Source organism: the organism of the source record quoted next, unplaced genomic scaffold, assembly GCF_019419815.1.
Source record: "Pyrus x bretschneideri cultivar Hongxiangsu unplaced genomic scaffold, Pyrus_bretschneideri_v1 Contig35, whole genome shotgun sequence".
NCBI classification, from domain to species: Eukaryota; Viridiplantae; Streptophyta; class Magnoliopsida; order Rosales; family Rosaceae; genus Pyrus; species Pyrus x bretschneideri.
The window spans coordinates 466,267-481,231 of record NW_025999668.1 but is presented as its reverse complement, the minus strand read 5'-3'; the positions used below and the strand labels follow the sequence as shown (position 1 = coordinate 481,231).

Genomic DNA, 14,965 nt, shown 5'->3' with positions numbered 1-14,965 from the left:
ATGTGTGTTGGTTGAGGGTCGACACTTAATTTGCATGCATGAATTTGATGCTAGAGTATAAGGGAGTTTCACGTAATAGTTATTCACTTATATTCACAAGTAGTGGAGGTTGCTAGTCACAATCGTGTTAAGTAAATCCTTGGTATGAGTCTCATGCGTTTCATGGTGATGAATGCCTTGTCAATACTTAAGATTTTCATAGAACTTAATAGCTTTTGACATGTATCTCTATCATACGTTTCATATAGGGAACTTGAGAAAGATAATTTGGTTGTTGATGCGAAAATTAACTTCACACACATATTAAACCCTCTTTTGACAATTGTAGTATATATGTAAGTAGGGATCATTCTTAAACTGGGGATTAGGAGGGTTTGCTAAAACACTTTAAACTAACTCAAATAGGTAAAACTAAGGTTTAAAACACTTAACTAAACTTAAAAGACTCAAAACAAGTTAACAAGACTCAAAATAAGCTAAAAACACACAAAACTGCCTGAAAACACAAACTGGGCAGATTCTGACTCTAAACACAATTTTGGACGAATTTTATTATTAACTTGACTCAAAACACTTGAAAACACACTCTAAAACAAATCCTAACTAGTTAGACACTCTAAAAGAAAGGGGGATTCGGTTTTGGATGAAAATAAAGTAAACAAAACAAGAACTAAAACTAAGCAGATTTGCACGAATTTGGTGGAAATAGATGGATGATGGGCTAGCTAGGAGGTCTTTCTCCACACATGACATACTTGCATACAAAACAATCTCCAGTTGCTTTTTCAATGAACCATGAACCTCAACACCCCATGCTAATTAGGGGTACGCTTAAATTAACCCTTAGATTTTCCTTAAGTCATTGAATTGAATGGAATTAGCGCATCGCAATCAAATTATTCCTCAAAAGTTCCCTACATGAAAGCGCATAATAGAGAAACAATCGAAGATCATTAAATTCTATGAAAATCATAAGTGTTGACAAGGCGTTCGTAACTATGAAAGCGCATGATACTTATGCCAAGAGTTTACTTAACATGATTGTGACTAACAACCTTGACTACTTATGAATATAAGTTCACAACGATTAGGTGAAACTCCCTTATATCCTAGCATCAGATTTATGCATGCAAATTAAGTGTGCACTCTCAACCCACATACACAAACAAGTTTTAATTCGAACAGATAAGTAAATTGAATTCACAATTCATGAAATCACAACTGGAAGTAATCAAATCATATTGCAAATATAGCCATGGTTTTGAAATTCCCCCTAGCTAAGAGGGGATTAGTTCCTCATACTCACAAAACAAAGATTATTGAATTTAAACATTGAAAACACAAGAAAGATTACACCTAAAACGTTCCAGCAACTCCAATTCGAATGGCAGACACGTCTAAGGGCTCTCCTCCTTCTTCCTTGCTACGGCACAAGGTGTGGTTGGTGGTTTTGGGGCCGCTGAATGGTGTATTCTTGCTTAGGATGATGAATGATGGCTGACGAGGGTGAGAAGTTGCGGCAGGTTGTATATGGAAGTGAATGTATTGAATGAATGATGTAGAATGGTGTCTAGGGTTGCGGCAAAGGTCTTTTTGAATGGCATGAGGGTTTCCTCTGAAATTGTGGCTGAAAATATGTATATATAGGCTCGGCCAACCCTAGGGTTAATTAGATTAGGGTTACAACTTAGCAAATTTTAAGGATTAGGGCCCTAGGGTTTGGCATAATTAATTAAATCCACTAAGGAGAGGGTTTGGCCCAATTAATTTCAGAAAAGGATTTGTATAACCCAAATCCACAAGGAATAAGGCCTAATAAATCAGAATCCACAAGGGAAAAGGGATAGAGGGGTGCGGCAGATATTGGAGGGAAAGGAGAGTGGATTGTGATAGGAGCATATTTAGGCGACTTACTTAGCTTGTTTTCGTGCATTTATGTTGTTAGCTCATAGTTGTTTTAGTAGTTTAAGCCATTTTCGTGTGTTTTTAGGTTCATATGGCTAAGGAAGCAAAAAGGTGCATTTTGGAGCATTTTGGAGCAAAAGGAATGGACGAAATTGAAGATCTAATGGAGTGAGGATTCCTAATCAAATGAGGATTCCTAGTCAAAGAAGGTTTCCTACTTGAAGTAGGAAAGTTAAGCCAAGGTTTCCTATTTTGGTTCAACCTTTCCTAATCCTTAAAGACTCCATATTTCAGCAAGATCAAAGGCTCCTACCTATTCTAGGTCACAAAACAACATCCCTTGCAATCTTAAGTCATTGCCGTGTGTCCCCTTTATGTTTCCCTTCCTTGCCGTGCAAGGAAGGGCCCTGTTTCCTATTTTAAACCACTTAAACACCTTCCTTTTTCATACCAAGCTCAGCCATAACTCACATACCCTTTTATATTCCTAAATCCTTTCCTAAATTCAGAAATAAATGACATTCCCTTTCTTACAAACCTTTGCCGCAAGTCACCTTCTTGTTCCCTTAAATTTCTGATATTGTGTTTCCTATTCTTGAAAGATTTAGAGTTAATTCCTTTCCTAAACTAAGAAATAAAGCCTTAGGGTTCTTCCTTCCTTATAAATACCCTCATGCCACACCCTTATTGAACCTAATCTCCCTTCCACACAACCTGCCTCCATTCACAGAAAATCCCATCCTTTGCCGCAGCCTTCCATCCAACTTTCCACCATTCCCCGACTTAAAAACATTCATCCAAACCTCCCTACACCACCACTAAGCCTTGCAGCACCACCATACCTCCATAAACCCATCTAAAACCCAAAAAATCCTCCATAAAACCACCCTAGACCTTGTGCCGTGACTTAGCAAAGAAGTGGAGAAAGAAGACGAAGCCTTGGACGTTTATGCATTCGAGTTGGAGTGTTGGAACGCTTGTAGGTGTAATCTATCTTTTGTTTTCAATGATTAATTCTAATTTCCTTTGTTTTGTTATGAACATGAGAGGCTAAACTCGTTTTAGCCTAGGGATGCTTTAAAGCCATGATTACGTTTATAATATGAGTTGATCAATTCCAGTTGTGATTTCATAAATTGTGAATGCAACTTACTTAACCGTTTGATGGATAACTTATTCTTGTATGTTAATTAGGGAGGCCTACTTAATTTGCATGCTTGAATTTGGTGCTAGAATATAAGGGAGTTTCACATAATCGTTTCAACCTTATATTCACAAGTAGTTAAGGTTGTTTTCACAATCATGGTAAGTAAATTCCTAGCATGAGTATCATGATGTCATAGTTACGAGTGCTTTGTCAATACTTATGATTTTCATTGAACGTAAGGATCTTTGATTGTATCTCTATTATGATGTCATGTAGGGGACTTTTGAAGAATGCTTTGAGTTGTCGTATGATGTCATCCAATCCAATAACTTAAGGGAAATCTGAGGGTTAATTAGTGATGTCATTGTTAATCTGGGGTGTTGAGGTTCATGGTTTATCGAAAAGCAACTGGAAATCAACTTATGTTTCAATGTATCATGTGTGGAGAAGTATCCCTTGGCTAGTCCATCATCCATTGGTTTCACTCAAATTCGTCCAAAAATCTATTCTAAGTTTTAAATTACTTGTTTTCTTTTAAATTCGTCCAAAAACAAATCCCCTTTTCTTACTTGTTCCAAATCTGTCCAAAAGTGTATTTTAGAGTCTTTTGAGTCAAAACTAATTGTATTTTCGTCCAAATTGAGTCCTAATGTCTGAATTGAGTCTTTTTGGTTGTTTTGAGTTGTGTTGAGTCTTTAAAATCTGTTTTGAGTCATATAAGTTAGTTAAGAGTCGTTTGAGTTTATATTAAGTGTTTTAAAAGCTTATTTTCACATCTTTGAGTCTATTTTCATTAGGTTAGCAATCCCTCCTAATCCCCGGCCTAGAACGATCCCTACTTATACCTATACTACAATTGTCAAAAAGGGGGTTTAATTTGAGTGCTATTATATATAACATCAAATTTTTGGCGCCGTTGCCGGGGATTAGCAACTTTGCTAATCCCCCGTTGTTTCTTTTTGTTTCTTTTTCATATCTTTTTGTTTTAGCTACTGACCTTATTTCTTTTCTTGTTTGTAGGTACTAGTTTATGACTCGTAGTTCTCAACCTATTAGTGCAAACATCTTGGATTTTGACGACGATTTTGAGCGCACTTTGAGAAAGAAGAAGAAGAACCCAGAACTTCACCCAACAAGTTCTAGTTCGGCTTCCAATCTTTAGGAGGGTGAGGAACCCACGGCAAGGGAGGAAGAAGAAGTCCAAACCATGGCAGCGGATAACCGTACAATCAAGGAGCTTTCCGCTTCGGGAATGGACAATGCCGCACCCTTGTGCATCCAATACCCAAGGGCGGCTCAAGACAAGACCGACGAATTTGAATTGAAGTCAAGTTTGTTGCACCACATTCCAAAGTTCCATGGACTGTCCATGGAGGATCCCAACAAGCATTTGAAGGAGTTTGAGGTGGTGTATTCGAGCATGACTCCAATTAACGTTGATAGTAGTATTTTGAAGATGAAGGCTTTCCTGTTCTCACTTTTGGAGAAGGCCAAGGATTGGTTATACGAGTTAGCACCTGGAACGGTCACTTCTTGGGAGAGCATGAAGAGGGCGTTTCTTGAAAAGTTATTTCCTACTTCAAGAGTCATTCTCTTGAGAAAGAAGATTAGCGGAATCCAACAAAGTCAAGGGGAGTCTTTTCCAACATGCTACGAGCGTTTTAAAGCCCTAGTTGCATCATGTCCTCAACATCAAATGAAGGAGGAGTTTCTACTTCAATACTTCTATGAAGGTCTTCTTCCCATTGAGAGGCAAATGCTTGATGCTTCGGCGAGAGGTGCGTTGGTCGATAAAACTCCCATGGCAGCCAAGAATCTCATTGCGAACCGGGCTCTCAATGCACAACAATACGAAGGAATTGGGCAAAGGGACCCCCTGTTGTGTTGATGTATAATTCCTTCTTAATGCTAGAATATATTTAGTATAATGGCACAAGCAAGGGTGTCGAATCCACAGGGACTAATTGGACCTATGTAATTACTTGTTTTGCAAGAACTCTACAAAATGAATCAAACTAATCAAAATAGGCAGATTAAGAAATGAATCAAACTAATCAAAATAGGCAGATTTGTTGTTGTAACTTGAAAGTGTAAGAAAATGAAATAAACACAAATAAATGAATCAACAATTAATACAATGAGATGGTTCCAATGGAAATGAAGCTAGGGATTCGGTTTCACCATTGCTCAACTAAGTCCATGTTTGTTAAGTTAGTTTGTACTCATTCATCTACCTATTTCTTGAGTTTGTTTCACTTGGACATGATCAACCATATGATGTGTGGATTTGATCAAATGTCTCTAATCATGAACCTAATTGTGATGTGCAACTTTGGTTCATAATCAAGAGTATGTAATGCACAAGAAACTTTCATAAAACCAAAGGGAATAACTCGGCAGGATGTTTGCTAAACATTCCCTTCATTCATTCACATATCTACCAAGATTATGCATGATGTGTGATTTAATCTTGGCTACACAACTTTGTGATTAATTCAAATGATGATCAAACATTAAAATCAACACACTAAGTCACCATTAAATCAGAGAATGAAACAAGAAATAGATGGACAAACTGAGCATTCTAACTTAATTACATGGCAAACTTTGCAAGGCTACATCGAATCCCTAGAGGAAGATTAGTTACACTTCATGTTTACAAAGGTTTAACATAAAAATAAATAACATGAGTGAACATAGAATTAAGAAGAAGAAACCCTTGAAGCAAAACTGGTGTTGAATTCCTTGAAGAGTGCCTTCGGTGTTGGTTCTCCAAATGTGGTGCGGATGAAGGTAGAATGGTTATGGTTGAATGGTTTCTGCCCTTGGGACAGAAATGGACAGAAAAATGAAGTGAAATGGGAGAGGTTATGCGTGTGTAATGGACTGAATGAAGAAGAAAAATGCGGAACCCCTTGTTGTGTGAAGTGAGCCTTGTTTTATAGAAAGGAATGTGGCTCCAACAATCAGATTGGATCGTGAATATGTTTAAATCAGATGGCAGTGCATAAGTCAGCTGGAATGATGGGTTTCTGAGGTGGTGGACGCACGGCATGGACAAGATCTGCAAGTATGTGATTTATTTAATCAAAGATGCATGTGCCTTTGCTGCAACAAGTGAGTGGACCTCTGCAAAGGTGAATTGGCCATTTGAAATTGTTTGTACAAATCTGGAAAGGGGAAGAAAGCACACGGCATGGACAAAGGGGGCTGGAATCACATGGAATGATGGGATGAAATGGATTTCTGCAATGATGGCTGCAAGGAGTGGACATGATCTGCAGGTATGTGGTTTGTTTAATCAAGATGCATGTGGATTTCTGCAAAGATGAAGTGGAGAAAGGTAATGGAATGCAAGATCAGATTGTGAATCATGCATGTGAATGCATGTTTTGGTGTTAGAACATGGAATCTGCACGGTATGATTGTGTTTGTTGGTGTCAAGATGGCTGAGTGAATTAAGTAATGGAAATGCATGTTCTTGGTGCAAAAGGGAGCTGGAATAGCATGGGAAGCACGGCAAGGTTGCAAACATGCATGTGAATGCATGTTTTGGTGTTGGAATCACCTAATCTGACTTCAATGCTTTTGCCTTGCTTAGAATCTCCCAATATGGCCGAATTGCACCATTTAACACTTCCACATCTTTTCCTGAAATTCAAGCAGTCACATGTTTCCTAGATTCTTCATTTGGACTTCAATTTAACTCCCTAGAATCCTCTCCACGTTTAGAATAATGCTCAGCTACCAAAAGGAACGTTTTTAATTCATTTGCCTTCCCATTGATCCAAATTCACCCTTGGCTGCACACTAACACCAAATAAGGTAAAATGCAACTAGTTTAATCCAAAACAATCACAAAGACGCCAAATAATGAAGATATAAATGTATACAAAATGTGACTTATCAAATACCCCCAAACCTGGTTTTTGCTAGTCCTCGAGCAAACTTAAAACTAAAACACACAAAACACAAACATCTAACTAAACCACTTTCACTGGCTAAACGATTGCACTGAGCATGTGCAACAAGCCTTTGAACCCCTAGGTGTCCCTAGTTGGAGGAGTTGTGTCTCCTGAGGGTTTACAGTGATGACACCCACAAACATCTACAAACACTGCAAACAATTTGGCTAATACATGCTTTAAACAAACTAATAAGAACCAATGAAGATTTTGTCATTCATTCAACTCAAAAGTTTGCCACTTCAAAGAATCGTATCAATTGTAACGTATAAAGATATTTCTCCATGTCTTACAACTTCAAGGTCACCATACCCAAATGCTTAAGATAGAATTCGCCTCAACTCTACTCCTCACAGCTTCCACTCAAGTTCTCACTCAGATCTTAAGGTTTAGTCTCTCAACAACATATATGAGTGAAATTATGTAAAGGGAATCAAAATTCTCACATATGAAATCTGAAATGGAAGCACAGTTTCTGAGTAGATCTCATGAAATGAATCGAATGCTAAGAATATAGATAACACACACACTTACCATCACCCATGAATACATCCTCAATGATCAGCTAGGTCTTTCTCAAGATTGTAATGCAAGGCTTAGGGTATAGGTTACGAAAGAAGTGATATGAAATACTAGAGCTTGGGGTATACCAAGGTGTCTTTGAGGATCATGCTCTTCACTGGCATTTGTCTTCTTTTGTTTTTGGCATCCAGGCCCTATGCTTTATAATGAGGCGATTTGGAATTTGTATCCACTTTGATCCTCTCTTTTTTTTTTTTTTTCTTTTTTTTTTTTTTTTGAAATATTTTCAACATAGGTGCCCTTGGTACACGCCACAATCTTGCTCTATAACTCAATCTGCCCTTAGTCTTCATCACATTGGTATTCCCCAAACTATAAGGTATGGCTTGAAATGGGCTATAATGGGTAGATTATGGTGTGGGTGATGAAAGAATTAGCCTAAAGTGTTTGGCTGCGATAAGGGTGAATGGAGCGCACAAATGGGTAGGATTTAAGCCTTTTAGTAGTTAAACATGCATAGCCTAACATCATCTCATTGAGTTCATTCATGAATGATACTAAACACATGGTATCTGCAAAGGAGAATGATTCTTAGTATCCAAACAAAATAGAAGTAATGAGATCATTTAAAGTGAAATTGAAAGAAAAAGATAGGAGTAGAAACACTTTAAACCCTCTCAAAGAAGCAATTAGGCTCAAAATAACTCACTAGGGTAGTCTCCACTATTCTTCTTCCAGAATTTAAGTATGGTACCTCTATCATCATAATTCCAAGAGTTATAGCTTTATACATGACAACAAGATGCAACACTTTTTCATAGCAACCCAATCGTTTATTTTCAAACATAGCCCTCATATACATTCATATTAGCAAGCAAAAACACACTTAACCCAACAAAAACAAACAAACAACCCAAAAATAAACTTTCAACAATCTTACCCAAACTAACACATAAAACAAATCCAAAACACAAACCTTCCATCCTACACCCCCAAACCTAACCTAAGCATTGTCCTCGATGCTTAAAATTGTATGCAAAGTAAATAGGATGCAAAGTAAATAGGCAAAGAATATGGAATGGAAATAACATAAACACAAAATAAGGAAAGAACACAAACCACACTAGGTTGCCTCCTAGCAAGCGCTTTATTTAATGTCTAGGCAAGACATGGTAGCTTGTTCATGGTGTTGTAAACTCAAGAAAATCTACAACTTGATACACTGGCTCCTCCTCTACTTTCTCCAAATATGGTTTCAATCGCTGCCCATTGACTTTAAAAGAGGTGCCATTCTTCATGTTCTCTATCTCCACAGCTCCATGGGGAAATGTTTGCAGTACTTTGAATGGTCCCACCCACCTAGACTTCAGTTTTCCTGGAAAAAGTCTCAAACGTGAGTCATACAAAAGTACTTTCATACCTTGGTGAAACTCCTTCCTTAGGATGGCCTTGTCATGATAGAGCTTAGTCCGTTCCTTGTAGATTTTGGCATTTTCATATGCCTCATTTCTAAGTTCTTCCAACTCATTAAGTTGGAGCTTCCTTGCTATTCCAGCATCCTTGTAATCAAAGTTGAACTTCTTGATGGCCCAATATGCACGGTGTTCAAGCTCCATTGGCAAATGACAAGCTTTCCCAAACACAAGGCGATAAGGACTCATGCCAATGGGGATCTTGTATGCTGTTCTATATGCCCATAGTGCATCATTCAACCTCAATGACCAATCCTTCCTTGTAGGGCTCACAGTCTTCATCAGAATGTTCTTGATCTCCCTGTTGCTAATCTCCACTTGTCCTGAGGTTTGAGGATGGTATGGGGTTGCCACTTTGTGGTTGATGTTGTATTTCTTCATCAAGGATTCAAAGGGTTTGTTGCAGAAATGGCTGCCACCATCACTAATAATAGCTCTTGGAGTTCCAAACCTACAAAAAATCACATCTTTAAGAAAATTCAACACAACCTTATGATCATTAGTTCTTGTAGCAATGGCTTCAACCCATTTGGATACGTAATCCACTGCCACTAATATGTATAAGTAGCCAAAAGAGGATGGAAATGGTCCCATAAAATCGATTCCCCAAACATCAAAGAGCTCCACCACCAAAATGTTGTTCAATGGCATTTCATTTCTTTGGCTAATGTTCCCCATTTTCTGGCACCTATCACACTTAGAACAAAAATCAAAAGCATCTTTGAATAAAGTAGGCCAAAAGAAACCAGATTGTAAAACCTTTAGAGATGTCTTTTTGGCACCAAAATGTCCTCCACATGCCAATGTATGGCTAAATGTTAGAATGCTTTGTTGCTCACTCTCTGGGACACATCTCCTAATGATTTGGTCAGGGCAATATTTGAACAAATATGGTTCGTCCCAAACGTAGTGCTTTACCATGGCAAGGACCTTCTTTCTTTCCTGAAAAGAAAGGTCATTTCTCATTACACCACAAGCCAGATAATTAACAAAATCAGCATACCATGGTTCTTGTTCTTGAACAACAAGGAGTTGTTCATCTGGAAATGATTCATTTAGGGGCAAGGGTTGCCCCACTCCATGGTTTTCATTAAGTCTGGACAAATGGTCAGCCACAACATTATCACTGCCTTTCTTATCTCGAATTTCCAAGTCAAACTCTTGTAGTAAGAGTATCCATCTAATCAAGCGTGGTTTAGCATCCTTCTTTGTCATCAAGTACCTAAGGGCTGCATGATCAGAAAACACAATAACTTTAGATCCCACCAGATATGACCTAAACTTTTCTAAGGCAAAAACAACAGCAAGCAACTCCTTTTCAGTTGTGGAATAGTTAAGTTGAGCATCATGCAGAGTCCGGCTTGCATAGTAGATCACATGTGGAAGTTTGTTCACCCTTTGCCCTAAAACTGCACCAACAGCATAGTCAGAGGCATCACACATTAATTCAAAAGGTAACGACCAATCTGGTGCCATAATAATAGGGGCCGAGGTTAGTTCATTTTTCAAAGTATTGAATGCATCCATACAAGCCTTATCAAAATGAAATACAACATCTTTAGCTAACAGATTGCATAATGGACGAGTGATCATTGAAAAGTTCTTAATGAAACGACGATAAAAACCCGCATGGCCCAAAAAACTTCTTACTCCCTTCACAGTGGTGGGGGCTACCATATTAGTGATGACGTCAATTTTGGCTTTGTCCACCTCCATTCCTTTGCTAGAGATTACATGTCCCAACACAATTCCTTGTTTCACCATAAATTGGCACTTTTCCCAATTGAGAACCAAATTTGTTTCCTGACATCTTTGAAGTACTAAAGAGAGATGGTTAAGACATTCATCAAAAGAGGAACCAAACACTGAGAAGTCATCCATAAATACCTCAATGAATCTTTCTACCATGTCAGAAAAGATGGCCAACATGCATCTTTGGAATGTTGCTGGAGCATTGCAAAGTCCAAAAGGCATTCTCCTATATGCAAATGTGCCAAAGGGGCAAGTAAAGGTTATTTTCTCTTGATCCTCCGGAGCGATTGCGATTTAATTGTAACCTGAGTATCCATCCAGAAAACAATAATGTGAGTACCCTGCCAATCTCTCAAGCATTTGATCTATGAAAGGCATAGGAAAGTAATCTTTTCTAGTGCTAGAATTCAACTTCCTGTAATCGGTGCAAACACGCCAACTAGCTGTGGGCTTTGTGGGCACAAGCTCATTGTTTTCATTCTTCATCACTGTGATTCCCACCTTCTTAGGTACCACTTGAATGGCACTCACCCATTTGCTATCAGAAATGGGATATATGATCCCCACATCTAACAATTTCAACACCTCATTCCTAACAACTTCCTTCATGTGTGGGTTGAGCCTTCTTTGTGGTTCACGGGTTGACTTTGCCCCTTCCTCTAAGAGAATCCTATGCATGCACATGGTAGGGCTTATTCCCTTGATATCTGCAATAGACCAACCAAAAACTGATTTGAACTCTTTTAACACCCTAATTAGTTTATCTTCTTCATTTGGGGTGAGATCAGAAGCTATGATAATTGGAAGAGTTTCAAATTCAGCTAGATATGCATATTTTAGATGTGGTGGAAGTGGTTTAAGTTCAAGTTTTGGTGCCTTAACAGTGGAAGGAGTTAGATGTGACATTGATGATTCTAAAGGCTCTAAAAGAGGTGAAACATTCAAAGGATACAATGCTAATGCTTCCAAGGCAGCTACTTCTTCCATGAGTGCATTTTCTTCATCAAACTCATCTTGAGATTGACTCAAAACAGTTTGTAATGGTTCATTCGATTGTGCCTGCAAGAACTTAGAGAATACAAGTGAATCAAGCACATCAATGGCATAACAATCAAGAGATGAAGAAGGATGAGAAAGAGATTCAAACACTTTGAATTGAACTGTCTCTCCTAACACTGTCATAGTGAGTAGTCCATTTTGCACATCAATGATGGTCTTGGCCGTGGCCATGAAAGGTCTCCCAAGCAATATAGGCAACTCACGATCATGTATAGGAGCTTCTTCCATGTCCAACACTACAAAATCTGCAGGCAAGATTAGTTTATCAACTTGAACTAGGATATCTTCTACTATACCTCTTGGATATTTAATGGATCTGTCTGCAAGTTGTAATGAAATGGTGGTGGCTTTCAAATCTCCCAAACCTAGTTGAAGGTACACTGAATAAGGCATTAAGTTGATGCTAGCACCCAAATCAAGCATTGCCTTCTCTACTTTCTTGTCCCCTATGGTGATGTTGATAGAGAAACTTCCTGGATCCTTGAGCTTTGGTGGAAGTTTTCTTTGCAAAACTGCACTCACATTCTCAGACACCACTACCTTCTCATGTGGTCCATACTTCCTTTTGTAGCTGTTTAACTCCTTGAAGAACTTCCCATATGCTGGCATGTTCCTAATGACATCAAGCAAAGGTAAGTTAACATTCACTTTGCTTAGTATATCAAAAATTTCTTTGAATGACTTATCCTGCTTGCTCTTGGCAAGTCTTCCAGGGAATGGTATTGGTGGATTGTAAGGTTTCTCGGCCTTGTGAAGATTTGGTGCTTCAAGTGAGGAAGTAGCATGACTTGGTTCCTCATTTGGTCTATCATTGTCTCCTTGAGTAACACCTGCATTCACATGATCATATTCATTAGTAACTTCATTGCCAACCCTATTATCAATAATCTTACCACTTCTAAGTGTAGTGATTGCTTTGGCTTGCTCTTGGTTCCTTTGGAGTATCACGGGTTGGCTTGGAAACTTTCCAACTTCTCTTTGGTTCAGGGCATCTGCAATCTGCCCCAATTGTGTCTCCATTTTGGTTAGAGCTGCTGAATGTTGTTAGAGAGTGCTATTGGTGGAATGTTGGAATTGCAAGGTGTTTTGGGCTAACAATTTAACCGTGTCCTCAAGGGTAGTGGCAGGTTTTGGTTGGAAATTTTGGAATTGATTGTTGTTCTTCCATGAAAGGTTGGGATGATCTCTCCAACTTGAGTTATATGTATTGGAATACACATCATTCCTTGGCCTTTGATTGTAAGAATTCATGAGGTTCACTTGTTCTTGAACATACTCGGGGTAAGCCTCCCTAGATGGACATTGGTGAGTAGGATGGCTTGGTATGTTGCAAATGGCACACACTTCATTAGCTTTTGGCACCATGTTGAGCACGGATTCAATCTTCCTTTCTAGGTTAGCTACCTGCAACAAAAGCTCATGATTAGAACTTGTTTCATAGACTCCAACTTTCTTACCCCTTAAATCTTTGTGTTGAGCATTAGACCCCAACATCTCATAAATGTTATATGACTCTTGAGCATTCTTTTTCTTCAATGCTCCACCTGCTGCATTATCAACAGTTGATTGACAAGTTTGGGTTAGTCCATCATAGAAAATTTGCATTTGTAAGTGAAAAGGTAACCCATGATGTGGACATTGCAACAAGAGGCCTTTAAAATGCTCCCAACACTCATTGAAAGGTTCTCCATCATCTTGTTTGAAGTTGAAGATTTGTCCCCTTAATGTGGCTGTCTTTTGAGTAGAAAAGAACTTCTCCAAGAACTTCTTAGCCACGGCATCCCATGTGGTGAGGGAACCTGGTGTTAGAGTCATCAACCAACTCTTGGCCTTATCTTTCAAGGTGTAAGGAAACACTCTCATCCTCAAATTTGCTTCACTTACCCCCTGCAAAGGTAAACCACTCACAACATTGTAAAACTCTTTAATATGAGCTAAAAGGTCTTCATTAGGTAAGCCATAAAATGAGGGAAACATATGGAAATGTGAAGATTTGAGATCATAGTTTCTAGCTTCTGTGGGCAGCAAGATGCATGAAGGTGAATTTGGTATGATTGGTTAAGCAAAGTCCTCCAAAGCTCGAAGTTCATCTTGGTTGCCCGCCATCTCTTCCTCTCTTTCCCAATTAAATTGCTCAGATCCTTTACTTGTTGAACTAGGTGAAATCCTTTCCTCTTCCTCACGGATAATGGATGAACTTGATGGCACAAAGTTGTCCAAAGTGTGGCCCTTTAACCGTTCAATTCTTTGGCCTAACTCAACAAGTCTATTTGACATATACTACCTGAAACAAAGTAACACAAGTTTGAATGAAAATCAAGAATCTACCTACAATGAAAAGCACAAAGTTTAAATAGCAAACAACAATGAAATGAACAAATTTTAAATAGCAAACAAGCAATTACAAGGGACTGAAATCAGTCCCCGGCAACGGCGCCATTTTTGTTGTGTTGATGTATAATTCCTTCTTAATGCTAGAATATATTTAGTATAATGGCACAAGCAAGGGTGTCGAATCCACAGGGACTAATTGGACCTATGTAATTACTTGTTTTGCAAGAACTCTACGAAATGAATCAAACTAATCAAAATAGGCAGATTAAGAAATGAATCAAACTAATCAAAATAGGCAGATTTGTTGTTGTAACTTGAAAGTATAAGAAAATGAAATAAACACAAATAAATGAATCAACAATTAATACAATGAGATGGTTCCAATGGAAATGAAGCTAGGGATTCGGTTTCACCATTGCTCAACTAAGTCCATGTTTGTTAAGTTAGTTTGTACTCATTCATCTACCTATTTCTTGAGTTTGTTTCACTTGGACATGATCAACCATATGATGTGTGGATTTGATCAAATGTCTCTAATCATGAACCTAATTGTGATGTGCAACTTTGGTTCATAATCAAGAGTATGTAATGCACAAGAAACTTTCATAAAACCAAAGGGAATAACTCGGCAGGATGTTTGCTAAACATTCCCTTCATTCATTCACATATCTACCAAGATTATGCATGATGTGTGATTTAATCTTGGCTACACAACTTTGTGATTAATTCAAATGATGATCAAACATTAAAATCAACACACTAAGTCACCATTAAATCAGAGAATGAAACAAGAAATAGATGGACAAACT

General features: G+C 38.2%; 1 pseudogene; it reads left to right on the top strand.

The window, feature by feature from the left end:
- The first annotated feature begins 13,443 nt into the window (after positions 1–13,443).
- LOC125480771 lies at positions 13,444–13,554 on the top strand (annotated as a pseudogene).
- The last annotated feature ends 1,411 nt before the right edge of the window (positions 13,555–14,965 follow it).